Source organism: Delphinus delphis, chromosome 2, assembly GCF_949987515.2.
Source record: "Delphinus delphis chromosome 2, mDelDel1.2, whole genome shotgun sequence".
Taxonomy (NCBI): domain Eukaryota; kingdom Metazoa; phylum Chordata; class Mammalia; order Artiodactyla; family Delphinidae; genus Delphinus; species Delphinus delphis.
The window spans coordinates 169906005-169927256 of record NC_082684.1 but is presented as its reverse complement, the minus strand read 5'-3'; the positions used below and the strand labels follow the sequence as shown (position 1 = coordinate 169927256).

Below are 21252 nucleotides of genomic sequence, written 5' to 3'. Positions count from 1 at the left end.
CATTACTGGTGACAAATGCGCTACAGTAATATAAGATGTTCATAATGGGAGAAAACGGGTTTGGGATAGACGGGAACTCTCTGAACTACATTCACGATCTCTCTGCAAATCTCGAACTGTTGTAAAAAAATAAGGTTCATTTAAATCACATTAAAAAAAAATTCCCCAGTTTCTCAAACCAAATCAAGTCCCCCCTCCTGTAGGTTCATATAGAAATGCAGACTATTGACTAAATGAATTAACCTATCACCATATGCAATTATGTTTGTGGTTTTACCCACTGTATCCTTGGTATAAGGTTAGAGCCTGGTTCTTGATAGGCATTTAGTAATAAACATATGGCAAGTGCAGTGTCAGAGAATGTTAGTTCCATGACATCAGAATTGTGTCTGTTGGGACTTCCCTGGTGGCACAGTGGTTAAGAAGCCACCTGTCAATGCAGGGGACACGGGTTCGAACCCTGATCTGGGAAGATCCCACATGCTGCGGAGCAACTAGCCCATGCGCCACAACTACTGAGCCTGTGCTCTAGAGACTACGAGCCACAACTACTGAGCCCACATGCCACAACTACTGAAGCCCACGTGCCTAGAGCTCATGTTCCGCAACAAAGAGAAGTCACCGCAATGAGAAGCCCGCGCAACGCAACGAAAAGTATCCCCTGCTCGCTGCAACTAGAGAAAGCCCGCAGGCAGCAACGAAGACCCCATGCAGTCAAAAATTAATTAATTAATTAATTAAAAAAAAAAAGAATTGTGTCTGTTGTGTTCTCCACTGTATCCTCATCACCCAGAGGTGCCTGGCACATTGGAGACACTCAACAAAGTCTCGTTCCCAAGTTGAGCCAAGGAATCCTTTCCCCAGTGGTTTGTTTGAGTTTGAGATGAAGACAGGTTAGCTCAATCTGCCTGGTTTCTTCAATAAAGCCTATGGAAGTATTGATGGCAATAATGTTTCTCACCAGATGAACAAAAGGCACAGGGATCTGGGCTGTAACAAGAGGGAAGAGTGAAGTCAACACTCAGAGTGAAGGAAGGACAAGAGACTGAGCAAGCGGCCCCTGGGATTCCCCCCAGGGCTGTCCTCTCTAGTTCCAGGCAACTCCTGGGATCTTCTGTGTCCGGGAGACCCTCCTACTATGTGAAGTCCAATGACACTGACCATGAGATCCTGTTGCTTAGTTCAACTTCACTGAGACTTTATCTGTGTCATGTTTGACTGGCCTGTGTTTCTGTTATGAAAGATGTTGAATCAAATTAATGTGGGAACTATCACCTGTGCTAAGAGGAAGAGAAGGAAAAAAAGACAATAGAGCACAAATGGGGACCCTAAAGGGAAAGTAGAGGCTATAAAAAGGAAAGAAGAGAAAGAACTGGAAAGAAATGAAAACGGCCTGACAAGTACACAGAAACAAACACGGGTTTCAAAGTGTTGTGAATTCATGAGGGTTTAATTTCCAAAATATACAAACAGCTCATACAACTCAATAAGAAAAAAACAAACAACACAATCTAAAAATGGGCAAAAGGGCTTCCCTGGTGGCACAGTGGTTGAGAGTCCGCCTGCCGATGCAGGGCACACGGGTTCGTCTGGAGCCCGTGCTCTGCAACGGGAGAGGCCACAACAGTAAGAGGCCCGCATACCGCAAAAAAAAAAAAAAAAAAAGAAAGAAAGAAAAAGAAAAATGGGCAGAAGACCTAAGTAGACATTTCTCCAAAGAAGACATACAGATGGCCAATAGGCACATGAAAAGATGCTCAATATTGCTAGTTATTAGAGAAACGCAAATCAAAACTACAATGAGGTATCACTTCACACTGGTCAGAATAGTCATCATTAAAAATAATAAATGCTGGAGAGAATGTGGAGAAAAGGGAACCCTCTTGCACTGTTGTTGGGAATGTAAATTGGTGCAGCCACTATGGAGAACAGTATGGAGGTTCCTCAAAAAACTAAAAATAGAGTTACCATATGACCCAGCGATCCCACTGCTGGGCATATACCCTGAGAAAACCAGAATTCAAAAAGAGCCATGTACCAAAATGTTCATTGCAGCTCTATTTACAATAGCCAGGACATGGAACCAACCTAAGTGTCCACTGACAGATGAATGGATAAAGAAGATGTGGCACAGGGATTTCCCTGGTGGCGAAGTGGTTAAGAATCCTCCTGCCAATGCAGGGGACACGGGTTTGAGCCCTGGTCCGGGAAGATCCCACATGCTGCGGAGCAACTAAGCCCATGAGCCCCAACTACTGAGCCTGCTCTCTAGAGCCCACAAGCCACAACTACTGAGCCCACGTGCCCCAACTACTGAGCCCGCGTGCCTAGAGCCCGTGCTCCGCAACAAGAGAAGCCACCGCAATGAGAAGCCCACACACCACAACGAAGAGTAGCCCCTGCTCACCGCAACTAGAGAATGCCCACGTGCAGCAACGAAGACCCAATGCAGCGAATAAGAAATAAATAAAATAAAGAAATTTATAAAAATAAATAAATAAAACATCACCAAGTTACCTTTAAGAAACAACAACCCGCATAGCACAGGGAAATCAGCTCAGGGCTTTGTGTCCACCTAGAGGGGTGGGATAGGAGGGAGACACAAGAGGGAGGGGATATGGGGATATATGTATATGTATAGCTGATTAACTTTGTTACAAAGCAGAAACTAACACACCATTGTAAAGCGATTATACTCCAATAAAGATATTTTTTAAAAAAAGGATTCATTGACGGATTCACGGCCAGCTTCATGGGGGTGTAGTCAGTGCCAACAGCCGTCCCCACCCAGGGTTGGCGGGAACCTCAGGGTGGCTCTCGGACACCATGGTTCCAGGTACTGGGCACATTCCAGCATGGAGGCTGCCATCCCCCAGGGCGGCCGGTCCACTGGGGGCTGGGGCACAGAACTGTAAGAAGGGGGATTTGGCTTCCCCCCATCTTCATTTAGCACCAGGTCTGGCAAATCGTGTAGCTGGTCCCGCTTAAAGGTTTGCATTTTGAGCAGCCAGATTTTTAATTAGTGTCACTTACCAAAATGGGGAAGAGTAGGGTGGGGTAAGAAGTGCAATTTGGGACGTGTTTAATCTCGAGATGCCTGTGAGACATCTAATTGGAAAGGCCAAGTGGGCAATTGCGTAGTCTACCTACAGCTCAGGAAAAGTATGAAGTTATAGATATAAAGCTGGAATTCATCAGCCTGTAGATAGTGTTTAAAACCATGAGAATGATGGTGCAGCTGTTGTGAAAAACAGTAGGATTGGTCCTAAAACCATTAAGCATAGAATTACCATAGAATCCAGCAATTCCACTTCTGGGTATGTATCCAAAAGAAGTGAAAGCAGGGACCCCAACAGCTATTTGTACACCCATGTTCATAGTAGCATTATTCACAGTAGCGGAAACGTGGAAACAACTCATATGTCCATTTATAGATGAATGAATAAACAGAACGTGGTGTAGACGTAGAAGTGATATTATTCAGCCTTTAAAAGGAAGGAAATTCTGACACAGGCTACAACATGGATGAATCTTGAGGTCATGACGCTAAGTAAAAGAAACCAGTCACAAAAGGACAATACTGTGTGATTCCAATTATATGGGGAACCTAGAACAGTCAAATTCATAGAACGAATGGTGGTTACCAGGGGCTGGGAGAAGAGGGAGGTGGGGAGTTACTGCTTAATGGGTGCAGTTTCAGTTTTGCAAGATGAAGGAGTTCTGGAGGTGGATGGTGGTGACGGCTGCACAATGTGAATGCCCTTAGTGCCACTGAACTGTGCACTTAGAAATGATTAAAATAGTACATTTTATGTTATGTACATTTTTCCACAATAAAAAAGAACTTATTATTATTTACTGAATGCTTTCTCTATGCCCAGCACTGATCTAAGTGCTTTCCTTGTTTAAAACTCATATAACCCTTCACAACAGTCTTTAAGGTAGGTCTGACATTATCTACCCCATTTTACAAACATGGAAACTAGTGACCAGAGATGTTAAGGAACAAACCTAAGCTCACACAGCTTCTAACTGGCTGGGGTAGGATTTAGACTCAAGCGGTCTGGTTCCAGAGCCTAAGCTTTTTTTTTTTTTTTTTTTTAACATACTGTACTACCTGCCAACAGAGATTATGTCATATGCTATAAGAATACACGTTTCACAATAAAACACTAATTTTTAAAATGAAAGGCTGAATTTACAGCCCACAAGCAGCTAGGTCCTGGCCTTTCACCGTATTCCAACATCACTTCCCAGCACGGAGCCTGGCACTGCAGAAGTGAAGAGAAACCATCCAGGGATGACCACTGTATCATCTCTGAGGAAACTGTTCAATGACCAGAGATATGCCCAGGAAACATGTACCAGAGGGTCTCCTGCTGCATGAGAAAAGGCCGGGATCACCCATGGCCCCTTTCCTGGTCCTTAGGAGGATACGGTGTGGACTCAGCCAGCCCAGGAGGCCAGGTCAGGGCCCCAATCCCAGGACAGGTAGGCTTGGGGAGGAGATGTGCAGTTCCTTGGCTTTGGAGAGAGGCAGTTACTGGGCTGTATTTAAGTTGCTTCATTATGTTGTCAATTAAACCTCTCAAGCAGAAGCAGTACCAAAGCCGTGGAAACTCCAGGCCTGCAGCTGGGGAAACACGGTGGCTGGACCGCGGTGTACAGAAGTTCTTATTTATGAAGCAAAGTTAGAGCTGGCTGGCAGAGGGAAGGTGCAAACCACTCGTGGGGATTCCCTCTAGAGCTCAGAGTTCCCTCACTCAGAAACACACCCCAGACTGTCAGGACCCCAGGGGCCAGTGTCGGCGCTGGGCAAGCCTGGGTCACTGAAGTGGACGGAGAGCAGGAAGGGCCAGACAACAAGGAGGCAAAGTGTCCTTTTGGCTCAAGTCCTGGGCGGTTGGAAGAGGGTGAGCGACCTTAGATTGACCTCGAGGCAGCATCCCCAGATCTGAATGCATCCTTTAGATGCAGGGAGGCCCAGGCCCCAGAGCAGTGAGCAGGCAGCCCGCTTCCTAAACCCCCCTTCCAGGTGGAAGTTAAGTTGACCCATCGCCATTGCCTTTGAAGTATTCCTACCTCTCAGCACCCCCCCTTTTAAATTTACTTGTTTTTGTTTATTTTTGGCTGCGTTGGATCTTCATTGCCGTACCTGGGCTTTCTCTAGTTGCAGCGAGCGGGGGCTACTCTTCGTTGCGGTGCGTGGGCTTCCCATTGTGTGGGCTTCTCATTGCGGTGGCTTCTCGTTGCGGAACACGGGCTCTAGTCAGTAGCTGTGGCTCGCAGGCTCTAGAGCGCAGGCTCAGTGGTTGTGGCTCACAGGCCCAGCTGCTCCGCGGCCTGTGGGATCTTCCCGGACCAGGGCTCAAACCCGTGTCCCCTGCATTGGCAGGCGGGTTCTTAACCACTGCGCCACCAGGGAAGCCCCTCAGGGCCCTTTCTGAGGTGGGAAGGACTCTGACCTCAGCTATGCGACCTGGGTCAGATGTTGTGGGTGAGCACGGCCAAGGCTCCTCCTGGTTAGGGGGCCCTGCCCTAGTGACATTCACACCAACAGAAAGAGAATGAAACAGGGTTCCTTTCTCTGGTCCCAACTTTGAGGAGGGCAACTTACTTTAAGTTCCAGTTTTTAAAAAATCAGCACCTCCTTCCTTCATTACTAAATATTGGGTTGGCCAAAATGTTTGTTTGGGTTTTTCCATAGATGTTAAAGATGAAATTTTGGCCAACCCAATACAAGTTTTAAGCACATACTCATCTCCACGCACCACCCCAGCACACACCCATCTTCCTAACGCTAACTGCTCCATAACTATTGCTGTCTTGCGGTGTTTGGGATCCTCAACACTTGACATAAACACATTTAAATATATATGTATGTGTATTCGTCTGCTAGAGCTGCCATAACAATATACCACAGACTGAGGGGCTTAAACAATAGAAATGTATTTTCTCACAGTTCTGGAGGCTGGAAGTCCAAGTTCAAGGTGTGGGCAGGGTCAGTTACTGCAGAGGCCTCTCTCCTTGGCTTGTAGACAGCTGCCTTCTCTCTGTGTCCTCACATCATCTTCCATCTGTATGAGTCTGTCTTAGTCTGTTTGGGCTGCTGTAACAAAATACCACAAACTAGGTGGTTTGTATATAGCAGAAATGCATTGCTCACAGTTCTGGAGGCTGGAAGTCCAAGATCAAGATGAGGATAGATTTGGTGTCTGGTGTGGCCCACTTCCTGGTTCATAGACAGCCATTTCCCTTGTGTCCTCACATGGTAGAAGGGGTGATGGAGCTCTCTGGGGTCTCTTTTATAAGGGCACTAATCCATTCATGAGGGCTCCACCCTCATGACCTAATCACCCCCAAAGACCCCACCTCCAAATACCATCTCATTGGGGGCTAGGATTTAGCATATGAATTTTGGGGGGACACAAACATTCAATCTATAGGTGTCTGAGTCTTAATCTCCTCTTCTTATAAGGACACCAGTTGTATTGGATTAGGGCCCATCCATATTTCCTAATTTTGCCTAAATTACCTCTTTAAAGGCCCTATCTCCAAATACAGTCACATTCTGAAATTTTGGGGGTTAGGGCTTCAATACATGAATTTGGAGGGGGGGGGACACAATTCAGCCCATACAGTATGGAAATGACCGAGGAGGTTCTGCTGAATCCAGCGTTAGCACAAGGCCCATCAAAGATGTTTTGTTTAACTTATCGGAAATAGCTAAATTTATAGCAAGGAGGCAGAGAAACTATGTTTTGTTATCTTCATTTCCATTCTCACCACCTTTAAAGGAAATTTCAAAAACAACACCTATAGCAGTAAATCTCAGCACTCGTTAGCTATGGTTTTCTCCTAAATTTTGTTTTAATACTTCAGTTCTCTGATCCTTCCTCAAAGCAACGCAAATATCAAAAAACAACCCAACATGTTAGCCTCATCCCCAGGAAACAGCAACCCAGTAAGCAAAAGAACCCAGCCTCCCTGGGTCACTGGACTCACAACCAGAATTCCACCAAGCAGAAATAACAGGTGGCAACATCTAGTGCATTCCTTGTTTTCTGTTTTCCTTTTTCCTACCTATCAGTACCTTACGTTGCTGAGAACACAGTTCATATTGAAATCAGTCTTGCTTTTTTCTGTTACACTTGATCAGACTCCTTTCCTAACATCGTTAAAAATTATTCATCGACATGTTGAACGGCTGCATAATACTACGTGGTGTTTCATGATGTCATTTACCTATTTCTAACTGTTGGAAGCAACATTTAGGTTGTTTCCAGTCTTTCTCAATTACAAATAATGATGACAAACATCTTTGGTTTATATCCCAGCCTGTGTTTCTGAGCATTTCTTTAGGCTAGATTCCTATTAGTGAAATTACTCTATCTAATGTACATACACTTATTTTGAAGGCTTTGGGAACATAGGAAAAGAGCTGTCTTTTCAGATTCTGTGACTTCGTGGGTCAGGCCCTCCCCTGATGTTAATCCAGCATTTGGTCCTATGTTCTTACCAAGGTATCTTTGCCCTCTGCCACCTTTCCACCCAAGCACAATTATTACTTCCAATAATTACAGGCTGCTGTGATAGGTACGAGGAATAAAAAGCACCGCAGCTGCTCGTGGGGATAAAATGGTGAGGAGGGGTGTAGAAATGCTTGCATTTACAAAGCACTTTTCCTCCAAAGAGCTCAAAGGTTTTCCGAGACATGGTCTCATTAATCTTCTTAGGTCTGTTAGTTTTCCTTCTGATACAGATCCAAACATAAACCTTATTTGTTGGCTTGCATTTAGGCACTCACTGTGCTCCAGTTTTCTTGATGTTCCCTAAAGTGACTTTTATATTTAGGACTTCTGTTCATGCAGATGACAAAAAAGCCCCAACTGGGTCTACTCCTCGCTCACCCTTAAGACCCACAGGAGGAAAAGAGGAAGGACAATTGGTCTCATCTGAAGAATGAACAGAGAAGTTCAGTAGCCCAGAGAAGTTAAGTAACCCAGCACAGGGCGAAACGGGGATTCAGGGCAGAAGCCCTAAATGACAGCTGCACACAGGCAGGTTGCTTTCTTTCACAGTTGCTTGCTTACATCTTTTTGCACAAATACATTCACAATTTCTGACTTTGTAGACATTTTGAAATGAATCGTGGTAGACGGAATATTGGCTCCCCCAAAGATGTCCACCTCCTAGCCTCAGACCCTGTGAATACATTACCTTACGCGGCAAAAGGGACAGACTTTGCAGATGTGATTAAATTAAGGATCTTGAGATAGTGAGATTATCTTGGATTATTAGGTGTAATCACAGGATCCTTATAAGAGGGAGGCAAAACTTTGGGCATCAAAGGACGCTACCAAGAGAGTGAAACGACAGTGGGAGAAAATATCTGCAAATTGTATGTCTGATAAGGGATTAATATCCAGAATACATAAAGAACTCCTACAACTCAATGACAAAAGGACAAACAGCCCAACTAAAAATGGGCCAAAGATTTAAATAGACATTTCTCCTAAGAAGATATACAATTGGCCAACGAGCACATGAAAGGATGCTCAACATCATTCGTCATTAAAGAAATCAAAACTACAACAAGAAACCACCTCACATGCATGAAGATAACTATAATCATAAAGACAGACAATAACAAATGTTGGTGAAGATGTGGAGAAATTGGAACCCATGCGCATTGCTGGTGGGAATGTAAAATGGTGCAGTTACCATGGAAAACAGTTTGGCAGCTCCTCCAAATCTAAACGTAGCATTTTCATATAATCCCACAATTCTGCTCTTAGGTATACAACTGAAAGAAGTGAAAACAGGAACTTAAACATACTCCAATGTTCATTGCAGCATTATTCACAACATGGAAAAAGTGGAAATAAGCCAAGTGTCCATCAACTGATGAACAGATAAACAAAACGTGGTGTATGCATTCAATGCAATATTATTCAGCCACAAAAGGAATGGAGTTCTAAAATATCCTACAACATGGATGAATATCGAAAACATTACATTAAGTGAGAAGGACAAATACAAAAGGATAAACGCTGCATGACTCCATTTACATGAAATATGTAGAATAGGCAACTCGTAGAAACAGCAAATGGACTCCAGCCGGCAGGAGGGAACGGGGAGTTATTGCTTAACACGTAAAGGGTTTCTGCTTGGGCGAGGAAGGGTTTTGGAAATAGTGGGACTGTTGTACTACATTGTGGTTGTAATTAATGCCACTGAATTGTACACTTAAAAAAAGGTTTAATGCCAAATTTTATGATATATATATTTTACAACAATAAAAATAAAGAGGGAGGCAAGAGGGTCAAGGTCAGAGAAAAGAGATGCAAGGACGTAAGCAGAGATTGGAGTGACGTGCTTTGAAGACAAAGGAGTAGGGCCGTGAGCCAAGGAATGATGGCAGCCTCCAGAAAAAGGTAAGAAAACAGATTCTCTCTGGAGCTTCCAACATCTTGATTTCAGCCTTCTAAAACCCTTACGGGACTTCTGACCTCCAGAATAGTAAAATAATAAATTGTGTTGCTTTAAGCCACTAGGTTTGTGGTAATTTGTTACAGCAGCAATAGGAGACTAATCACGGATGTAAAACCTTATTATATTATTATAGTTCACTCACATGATACATGGATTCAGTTTAGTCGATCCACGTGACTTTTAAAGTTCCACACCAAAGCACCCTACAGTTTGGGTAGAAGAGCTGATGAACTGGCCTGAAGGGCCCACTGAGTTTAACCAACGTGCGATAGATCAGACTGGGATTCTTTGAGCGACCCGGGCTGTCAGACCGTAGTCCCCTTTCCTGAAAAGATAAGCTGTGGAATGGATTCAATTAACGACATCCCAAAGAAAAATATTTCTACAAAAACAACCCTGAAAATTCATGCATATGTGAATTGTGTGATTTATGAAAATTAGAGCTGTGTGACCCAAGGGGGACTGGATTTAGAGACCAAATTCTGTGTTCACTGCTCCCACGTCTTCTTGCCCCTTCTTTACACTCCTGTAGCACCCGGCCTGGCCTCTTATCACGCTGTTCCCTTGAGGGCTGGGACCAGGCCAGAATTTACATTTTCATCCTTATCTCTAATTACGGAATGAAAAGCTTTCTTTTTGATAAACCACTAGGAGGGGAGATGAAGTTCTGGAGAGTATCCGAAAAGATCAGGAAAAACCAGCGTGTCCCAAGGACATCTACATCCTAGTAAGAGACACCTAGAGATATAATAGGATTAACTTCACAGCACCTACAGAACAGTCATACCCAGCCCTGCATCTCTCCACCCTCTCTCCTAACACCAGCATCTTGATTCCTAGGCATATCCTGGTGGTTTTTCTCTAAAAACACCAGCCTACAGTTGGTTCAATCTCTAAGATTCTCTGCGGAATTCCCAAGCTGCTTCTTATCCATTTATCACCCTTACATGACTTTGCTCCATGAACTTGATAATGGCTAATCAAGTCTCAGGCAGGTGCAGCCGGCTCCGGCACCTGAGCTCCAAGCCAGGGGCTGCGGGTGTCCTTCACGTGGTGGCACTGGGTGGGTACAAAGGCTCTGCTGGCGGGGGTGTCACAGCCAGAGTTATGGACTCAACCATCGTCCCCAGGGACCTGTGGCCCATGGTGGAGGTAGTGGGTTTCTGCCAGTTGCGGCGGTGCCCTTTAACTGCAGTGATGGACACAGAACCAAGGAGGAGGGGCAACCAGGTGGGACGGCAGATGCCCAGGGCTGCATTTAGCGCTCTGCCAACTCACTTCCTCCCAAGAGTGACCTGATCAGTGTTTGGTTTCTTGCACTTTGCTTACAGGCTGAGGTAAATAAAGAAATGCCGGTAAATCCACCTACCCTTTCTTTCTTCCTGTTCTCCCCAGGAAAATCACAAGTCATACACAGCGGATCAGCAAACAACAAAGACCTTTGTCAAAAAAGAGCAAGGGAGAAAGTGAACAGAAGGCTGATAATCTGTCACTGCCACTTAACAGGACATTTCTCCGAATCACTTTTATTTTTTTCTAATTACAGAAGGAATGCATGTTTATTGTAAACAATTTGGAAAATAGAGAAAAACACGAAGAAAAAAGGCAAATTATCTGTAATCTTAGCATCCTGAGATACCACTGTCCCTGCGCTAACACCCTCTATACTCTTACTCTGCCTTAATTTGGTTCAGAGTCCTGTTATATTATTATTACTATTACTGTTGTTGTGGTTGTTGCTTGTTGCCTGACTATCTCAGTAGAACATGAAGCCCACGAAGGCAGGGAATCTGCATCCCTGTGCACCAAAGACAGTGCTCAATAAATATTTGTTAAATGAGAAACAGTCGAAAAGACACGCGCATCCCAACGTTCACAGCAGCACTATTTACAATAGCCAGGACATGGAAGCAACCTAAGTGTCCACCGACAGATGAATGGATAAAGAAGATGTGGTACATGGGACTTCCCTCGTGGTCCAATGGTAAAGAATCTGCCTTCTAATGCAGGGGACGTGGGTTCGATCCCTGGTCAGGGAAATAAGATCCCACGTGCCACGGGGCAACTAAGCCCGTGCGCCACAACTACTGAGCCCACCTCAACTAGAGAAGAGAAAACCCACATGCCACAACCAGAGAGAGGCCCGCAGGCCACAACGAGAGAAGCCCAAGTGCCACAACGAAAAAATCCCTCATGCCTCAAGGAAGATCCTGTGTACCTGCAACTAAGACCCAACAGAGCCAAAATTAATTAATTGATTTAAAAAAAGAACCATGTTTATTAAAAAAAAAAAGAAGATGTGGTACATATATACAATGGAATGTTACTCAGCCATAAAAAAGAATGAAAAAATGCCATTTGCAACAACATGCATGGACCTAGAGATGATCATACTAAGTGAAGTAAGTCAGAAAGAGAAAGACATATACCATATGATATCACTTATATGTAGAATCTAAAAAAATGGTACAAATGAACTTATTTATAAAACAGAAATGGACTCACAGATGTAGAAAACACACATGGTTACTGGGGGGAAAGAGGGGGAGAGATAAATTGGGAGATTGGGATTGACATATACACACTATGATATATAAAATAGATAACTAATCAGGACCTACTGTATAGCACAGGGAACTCTACTCAATACTCTGTAATGGCCTATATGGGAAAAGAATCTAAAAAAGAATTGATGTATGTTTATGCATAACTGATTCACTTTGCTGTATGGCAGCAACTAACACAACATTGTACATCAACTATACTCCAATAAAATTAATTTTTTTTTTTTTTTTTTGCTGTACGCGGGCCTCTCACTGTTGTGGCCTCTCCCGTTGCGGAGCACAGGCTCCAGACGCGCAGGCCCAGCTGCCATGCCTCACGGGCCCAGCCGTTCCGCGGCATGTGGGATCTTCCCGGACCGGGGCACGAACCCGCGTCCCCTGCATCGGCAGGCAGACTCTCAACCACTGCACCACCAGGGAAGCTCCCTCCGATAAAATTAATTTTAAAAAAACAACAACAAAAAAAAAGAAAAACAAATCAGCTTTTAATCTTTTTTTTCTAAAACACCTATATACATAAATTATGTTTATAAAGCATTATTTTTGTTAATTTTAAAAACCATTCTATTACCAAGAGCCCCAAAGAGAATATCTGAAATACTTATGGTCTGAAAAGTAGAGCCCGATGGACTCACCTACACATCCCTTCCTCTCGGGGGAGTTTCAGAGCAGCAGCTGTGGGGAACAGATGACATCACTGTTCCAGCCAGGGCTGACGGCCTTTGAAAGGTGCACTCAGCTCATGTGCTTTCCCCCTTAGCTTCATGCAGCTGCTGGTGTGCACACGGATACACTTGAACAGGTGATCGGGTTGCCCAGGAGGTAAGGTTGAGCAGGCTGGACGCAATGGAAGGTCAAGGGCGTGAGGGCATCAAGGAGCAAGTGCAAAATTAAGGCATCTGAACAGGTGGTTACTGGACTCTCCAGCTCCCTCTATTCCTCATCCTCAGATCTGCTTTGCCTTAAAACGTCTGAGAGCATCTGAAGTGACCTATTTCAACACACCTTCGCTTTACGTCAACGTCTTCCTGACTCTCCACCTATTCTTCTCTTCTCAGGAGCAAACATCCTCCTTCCTTCCCCTGGTTCCTCCTTCCTGGTACTTGTGACCTTAATGATGTCCCCTCCCAGCATCGCTAGGATTCTGCTCCATGGTTATCTCCTCTCTCTACTCTTACCTTCAGTTTTTCCAGATACATTCATTCCTTCCTCTTTTTATGACTGTTCTCGAACTACCCAGTCCCCCAAATAATCCTCCTTCCCACTCATGCTACCCATCTCGTCTCTTCCCTCATCTTCATATCGATCTGATTGATAGAGAAGTTTACACCTGTTGTAAATATCTCCCCCCACTCACTCTTTCCTTAACTTCCTGTAATGTGGTTTCTACCTTGATTCCAGGACTGTCAGTGACCTTCCACCTGCTCTGTCTGAAAGCCTTCACTCACCTCATCCTCTCTGTAGCATCTTACACTGTCAACTATCACTGTCATCTGTACAACGACTGGCAAGCGTGGTCTCCTTCAAATTCCATGCTCACCTCTCTATGCACCCTCCTGATACAGCCTACACACTGATGACAAATTAATCTTTCTAAGGCATAATCTTTCTAAGGTGTTGTCTAAGATTAATTTCTTTCTATGGCTAAACCAGTAAATTAGAAAAAGTACTAAATATACTGGGTCAGGACTTGAGCAAGTCATTTAACAAGCCTCTCATCCTTGGACAGAAGGTTGAGTGATGTGGATATAACCCAGAAGCATTTTAGCAGAAGACCTCACGTCGATGCAAACAGAGCTGGTCCAGAGTGAAAGCTCAACGATGGGGCTCTACCAACCGTCAACTGTGGTGCAGTGGGCATGGCCACTTCCACTGTCAAGAGTGGTGAATCTGAATACAGTAAGTGCTAAGCAATGTCCTGCAAAGTGACTGCAATTTGTTGCCTCACTTATCCTGCTCCTTCTAAGTTTACCTTTAGTGTAGCGATGGCCAAGGCGAGGCACTGTGGAGGCATAATCCTGGTTTATCATGTCCTTAGACCCGAACCAACCCCGGGATACCAGTCTGTAATACCCAAGAAGGTCTCCAGCACCCAGGCCTCTTCACCAGCTCTCATTCTCCTGACTCAGTCCTTTCCTGTCCAGGATCTCGTCCTCTGTCTGCTCAAGAGCATCCTCTCAAAACCCTCCTGTCCTTCTCCCAAGGTGCATCCACTAGACACGGGCTCCCTTAGGACCGGATTCATGTTTACTTATCATTTTAATATCATTAGCATGAGGAAGTGCCCCTCTTCCATTCTGTCCACCTGCATCTTGGCTGTCTCACTGTCTTCGAGACCAAAATGTCATCATGGCAGCCACCTTTGTTCTCCTAGCTGTTTCTGCACTATTTCTGCAGGCTGGTAACAGACCTTAACTTCATTCACTTAACGCATTCTGTTTCCACTAACCAACCCCCGAACTCCCCTTCTCCAAAGCAATACAGTTCTCCTACTCAATACTCTCCAACAAGATCATTAAGGACTTTTAGTGCAGGTAAAACTGGTCTATTTTGGCAAAGGGTATCCATTCGAATGTAAATGAGCAAGGAATAGGAAATCTATGACGGATCTAAAAATTATCAAAGTCAGACCTGCATCCATCATTAGAGGGAATACACCTGGGGACGGCAGTTTTTTTGTTTTTTAAAGGAAGCTGTTTGTTTGGGTTTTTTTAAGTCTTTACTGAATTTGTTACAATATTGCTTCTGTTCTATGTTTTGGTTTTTTGGCCCTGAGGCATGTGGGATCTTAGCTCCCTGACCAGGGATCGAACCCGCAGCCCCTGCATTGGAAGGTGAAGTCTTAACCAATGGACCGCCAGGGAAGTCCTGGGACAGCAGTTTTAACCCCTCTTAATCACGTGGAATTTATGCACAAATGGACTTATGAACAGCTTGTTTGTAAGTAGAGGCACGTTGGTATGGTTCAGTGGATTAATAACTTGTTGAACAACTTTAACAAAAGATATGGGTTGGTAGACCCATGTCAATCTCTTTTCTTTTTTAAAAAACTTATAATTTAAAAAAAATTGTGGTATAGTTGATTTACAATATGATGCCAGTTTCAGGTGTACAACACAGAGATTCAAAAATGTTATAGCTTACACCCCATTTACAGTTCTTATAAAATATTGGCTATATTCCCTGTGCTGTACAATATATCCTTGTGGCTTATTTATTCTATACATAGTAGTTTGTACCTCTTAATCCCCTACACCTATCGTGACCCCCTCCATCCCTGTCCCCACTGATAACCATAGCTTCGGTCTGCATAGTCGGTAACCACTATATCTGTGAATGTTTCTTTTTTGTTATATTCACTAGTTTGTTTTATTTTTTAGATTCCACATATAAGTAATAACGTACAGTATTTGTCTTTCTCTGACATTTCACTATGGATAATATTTTCTATGACCATCCACATTGCAGCAAATAGCAGAATTTCATTCTTTTTATGGCTGAGTAGTATTCCATCGTGTGTGTGTGTGTGTGTGTGTGTGTGTGTGTGTGTACGTACCACATCTTCTTTATCCATTCATCTGTTGATAGACACTTAGGTTGCTTCCATATCTTGGCAATTGCAATCCATGTCAATTTAAAATGAGGTCTCTATTGCTTGATCAGTCTTCATTTCTGCCCTTTTCATGCCTTTCCAATTTGTGAAGGGATAAGAAAATCAGTGCTGAAAAATAATTTTAAGAATAAGGGTTCTCATACTAATATAAAATGAACATGTGTCCATTAATTAACTCATTAACTAACCATGAAGGCAGTAAAACATTACAACTGGCTCCAAGGGGAATCCAAAGAACGGACAAGTATAGAAGCAATCAGAAATGTTGAAATAAATTTGCTAATCGATGCAAGACTCGCAGCCTCTTTCACGGGGTGGAAATCAATTGCATGCCCACCAGACAAAATTCATTTTTCTCTTTCTGGACAAGAATTTTTTGCATCACTACTATGTGTTTTCTACAATGTATATTTGCAAAACAGTTCTGTGAAAAACAATGAAAGACACAGACCCCCGTAAAAACCAGACAACCCAGAAGAATCTGTTAGATGATACCCAGCAATCCACTGAATGGAAACTCAGGAATCTTTTTGCCCGTTTCAAGGCCTTTCACAATTTTTCCTGACAATAAGAGGAAACAATCATAAAGCAATCTGAGGTCTTTTGCAGGGACCAAGTACAAGGAGAGAATAGAAAAGCTTATAGCTTAGCAGTAGTGCCTTCGGGAATGGCTTAGGAGTTGAAATCAGTACTATGTTCATCAGTTCAGTGTGATGGGCGCCAGTATCATATTGAGTGTGACTCCCCAAAAAAATCTTAAATTATTTTTCCACTTCAGGCATCTTCTGTAGAATGAGAGGAGGGAAGGGTCTGCCCTGGTCAGCTGTGATCAGACAACTGGGTTCCATGTACCGCATTTACTTATTTGTTTGTTTGTTTGTTTGTTTGGCTGTGTTGGGTCTTCGTTGCTGTGCGCGGGCTTTCTCTGGTTGAGGCCAGCGGAGGCTACTCTTCCTTGCGGTGAGCGGGCTTCTCGTTGCTGTGGCTTCTCTTGTCGCGGAGCATGGGCTCTAGGTGCGCGGGCTTCAGTGGTTGCGGCTTGCAGGTTCCAGAGCGCAGGCTCAATAGTTGTGTCACATGGGCTCAGTAGTTGTGGCTTGCGGGCTTAGTTGCTCTGAGGCATGTGGGATCTTCCCGGACCAGGGCTTGAACCCGTGTCCCCTGCATTGGCAGGCAGATTCTTAACCACAGAGCCACCAGGGAAGTCCTATGTACCACATTTTATAAGAACTGGAGACAGTCAGGCAGGTAAAGGAACATGGAGTGGTGGAGGAAACCAAGAACATTCAGTCTAGAGAAGAAAAAGCTCAAATAGGAATGGGATAGCTGTCTTCAAAGTCTTACAGGACAAATGTGGAAGAAGGCTTAAGGAAAACGTTCCTAAATTATAACCCAATGTATGGTGATGTTGACAACAGCAGTCAAGATTTACTGAGTTTTACTCTCTGGCAAATCCTGAGCTAAGCCTTTTACAAGTGTCATCTCATTAAACCCTCACAACAAGGAGAATCTAGTGGCCAAGTCTAGACTTGACAGTCAGAGATGTCAAGCTTTGGATGGAACCAAAGGCCTTTAAGTTCCTTTGAGCCCAGAGATCACGCGGTTCTGTGTCCCTCTGCTGCTCAAAGACCTCCAATGGATCCCTACTGGCTACTATGTTAGGTACGCATTTCTCAGCCTGCCAATAAAGGCTCTTCACGGGATGGCCCAAATCACTCTCTCTGGGTTTGTCACCTGAAAATTAACACCCAAAAAAGAACCAAATCCAGCCGTGCACGGTTCTCAACCAACCCTTCTTCAACTTGACCACCTCTCCACATTCTATCCATGCTTTTCCATCTCCAATGTTACCTCCTTCTCAAAGTCATTCTAGTACCTTCTTTCCCTCCTCTTCCACCCTCCTCCTCTCTCCAGTAGCATTTTGCACTCCTTCTGCCACATGCTGGCCGCTGTCATAGTTACTAAGTCCTTGTTTAATCTCTTCTACCAACTTACAAACTCCTTGAGGGGAGGGCTGTTGGCCAGATGTGTTGAGTGGCCAGAGAAGGAAGGTGGGACTTAGATGGGGAAGAAGAAGCTTGAGGAAACTTCCAAGGCAACAGGAAGAATCCCAGGTCCTTCACCAGGGGAGCAGTTTCTGGAATGCCTTCGTCACTTGTGCTCCTCTGAGCTATTCTCTTTTTTCTCACCTCTTAACAGAAGGGAGGATGGAGCTCTCTTTTTTTCTGGAGGCAGCCTGGCTTACCCACAGAGGATGGCATTCCCTGTGAGATGACAGGGCAGTGGGGGCTTCCTCCCTTCAGTACCCAGACCCCGAAAGCAAGTCAACAAGGGTTTGATAAATGACTTATTTATTTATTGTAGTTGGCGTCAAGACTGGACAAGTACGTTTGGGTCCAGGTTATAGAAGACCTTGAACATCAAGAGAAGGGGAGCGCCTACGGATCCTTGACCCGGAAAGTGACTTCCTTACATGATTTTCTCTAGTTGTCTTGTATGTATTGATATTTTTTTTCAAAAGTGTTTTGCAAATATGAATTATCAGGTCCAACAGGACAGTAGGAGGAGCCAGTACAAATAACCAGCAGGGATGGTCCACAGGGGCTAAGGGCCCTTCCAAGACACATATAAGTACAAATTCCATGTGAATATTTTTACCTGGGCTGTTCCCTCCAAATATTTTTAACAGGGCCCAAACCCATTGTAGAGCACCTGTAAATTGTTTGTATAACATTAAAAGATATATTTATTGTCACTTATTTGATGAAGGCATTGAAACAATATAAATCCAACTTTGTGTTCTTGTATGTATTTTTTTAAGATTTTTTTTTGATGTGGACTATTTTTAAAGCCTTTACTGAATTTGTTACAATATTGCTTCTGGTTTTTTTTTATATAAATTTTATTTACTTATTTATTTTTGGCTGCGTTGGGTCTTCGTTGCTGTGTGCGGGCTTTCTCTAGTTGCAGTGAGCAGGGGCTACTCTTTGTTGCGGTGCGCGGGCTTCTCATTGTGGTGTCTTCTCTTGTTGTAGAGCTCGGGCTCTAGGTGCGTGGGCTTCAGTAGTTATGGCACGTGGGCTCAGTAGTTGTGGTTCGTGGCCTCCAGAGCACAGGCTCAGTAGTTGTGGCACACGGGCCTAGTTGCTCCGCAGCATGTGGGAATCTTCCCGGACCGGGGCTTGAACCCGTGTCCCGTGCATTGGCAGGCGGATTCTTAACCACTGCGCCACCAGGGAGGCCCTTGCTTCTGTTTCATGTTTTGGTTTTTTGGCCACGAGGCATGAGGGATCTTAGCCCCGCAACCAGGGATCCAACCCGCACCCCCTTCACTGGAAGGTGAAGTCTCAACCACTGGACCTCCAGGGAAGTCCCGTTCTTGTATGTATTTTTTTAAAAATACGCTCATACAATCCTTTTTTGACCTCTCATTCACCCACGTCTTGCTCTAGTTGCTCGAAAACGTTACTGCAGACATTTGATAGTTTTGTGTTTCCTCTGCTTTTTGTCATCTCCCACCTAGACCTGGAATATGCTTCACCCCTCCTCCACAGACACAGAAACGTCCTTTGCCAATTTCCCTCTCCCCCCAATCCGTAAAAGCCTCTTGACATGTCTGCTTTTCTCTTGAGGATTTTCCCTCTTTCCTCCCTTAGCTGTTCCACTGCTCTGTTTCAACGAACTGTGACTTACCTGGGTCTGGGGCTCTCTGGTTCCTATTACGGAGGTCCGACTCCTTTCCTGTGGGAGGCTGCAGAGAAAGTGAACAGCCCAGTAAGCCATCAGGAATTTCTCGCTGATCAGTGGGTTGCCTGCACTTCATACGTCTTTTTTCCAGAACTACGGAGCAACCACCCCCCCACCCAGGAGCTGGGTGGTCTCCCAGGACTCTGGCCGTCCTGCCCAGTGGAAATAACATGAGGATGGTGTTCTGAGCCGCCACTTCATCGTCAACCTTCAAAACAACCCTCTCACGTGGGTTACTACCTCGATACCACGGAGAGAGACGCAATGTGGAGAAACTGAATAATATCTCCAAAGTTCCAGAGCTAGTGAGTGACAGAGCCAGGACTCAAATGCAGCCTTCCTGATCCAACACGTGTACCCTCCCCGCAAACTTCATGGTTTGCACTGGGTTTAGAAGACTTACATTTTCTTTAACATGCTGCCCTAACACAAATTTCAAAAAGTAAAAACAAATCGCTCCATTAAAAAATTCACATCTCCCATTTGAGGCAACATGGACGGACCTAGAGATTATCATATTAAGTGAAGTAAGCCAGACAGAGAAAGACAAATATAATATGATATCGCTTATATGTGGAATTCAAAAAAATGATACAAATGAACTCATATACAAAACAGAAATAGACCCACAGTCGTAGAAAGCAAACGTATGGTTACCATAAGGGGAAAGGGCGGGGAGGGATAAATTAGGAGTTTGGGATCAACATATACACACTATTATATATAAAATAGATAACCAACAAGTGTATATAGCAGAAGTGTGTATAGCACAGGGAACTGTACTCAGTATTTTGTAATAACGACAAGGGAGAAGAATCTGAAAAAGAGCATACATGTATTATTGAATATGCATATAACTGAATCACTTTGCTGTACACCTGAAACTAACTTGACATTGTAAATCAATTATACCTCAATAAAAAAGTAAAATAAAATAAATTCGCACCTGAACACTCTCGCACGATAATACTAACCCTCTTGTAAATGTATTTGCTTCGTCACCTGTACAAACATTCCTCATCAAAACTGCCCTTTGTCTGCTTCTCATCTGAAATGCAGCAATTATATAAAACAAAGGATCAAAAGAAACGGATTAATTGCTTAGGGGATGCATTTGCCATATTTCCTATAGTCTTCTTTTCTCTTCTTTTTCCAGATTGTCTCCCTGTTTCTGTTTCTAGAGGTTTCCTTTTTAAAAAAAAAAATTGCCAAGATTTTAATGAACCCATTCACATTCATTCCCTGACTCTTAACAGCCTCACCATCCTGGTCTCCTGTCTTTGGACGCTGGATAAGCCCACAACACGCTCACACATTGGAAATCACAGCCCCTTCCCTTAGACCACTGTCAAGTTTACAGCATCCTCAAATTTTGCTCAATTGAAGGGGGATGCATTTATGTCCTTCCCTGTTCTGTTCCCTGCGGTGATCTTCCATCTAGAACATAAATTCATTGTTTTCTTTTTTAAAATTTTCTCAAAGGGGTGCCAAGAAGTACAAAAAAATCATTTTAATTACTCAAACAAATTCGTAGACAATTTAAAAGGTGTAAGGGACTTTCCTGGTGGTGCAGTGGTTACGAATCCACCTGCCGATGCAGGGGTCCCAGGTTCGAGCCCTGGTCCGGGAAGATCCCACATGCCGCGGAGCAACTAAGCCTGTGCGCCACAACTACTGAGCATGCACTCTAGAGCCTGCGAGCCACAACTACTGAGCCTTCGTGCTGCAACTACTGAAGCCTGTGAGCCTAGAGCCCGTGCTCTGCAACAAGAGAAGCCACCAACTGCAATGAGAAACCTGCGCACCGCTATGCAGAGTAGCCCCTGCTCGCCG

General features: G+C 44.1%; 1 long non-coding RNA gene across 1 annotated transcript in view; it reads right to left on the bottom strand.

Moving 5' to 3' along the window:
- Positions 1-21252, bottom strand: part of LOC132419907 (uncharacterized) — a 44769-nt gene that overhangs the window by 10452 nt on the left and 13065 nt on the right. The window contains exon 2 of the long non-coding RNA XR_009518275.1: positions 19366-19423. This is a non-coding gene — a long non-coding RNA (uncharacterized lncRNA). The remainder of the gene's footprint in view (positions 1-19365; positions 19424-21252) is intronic.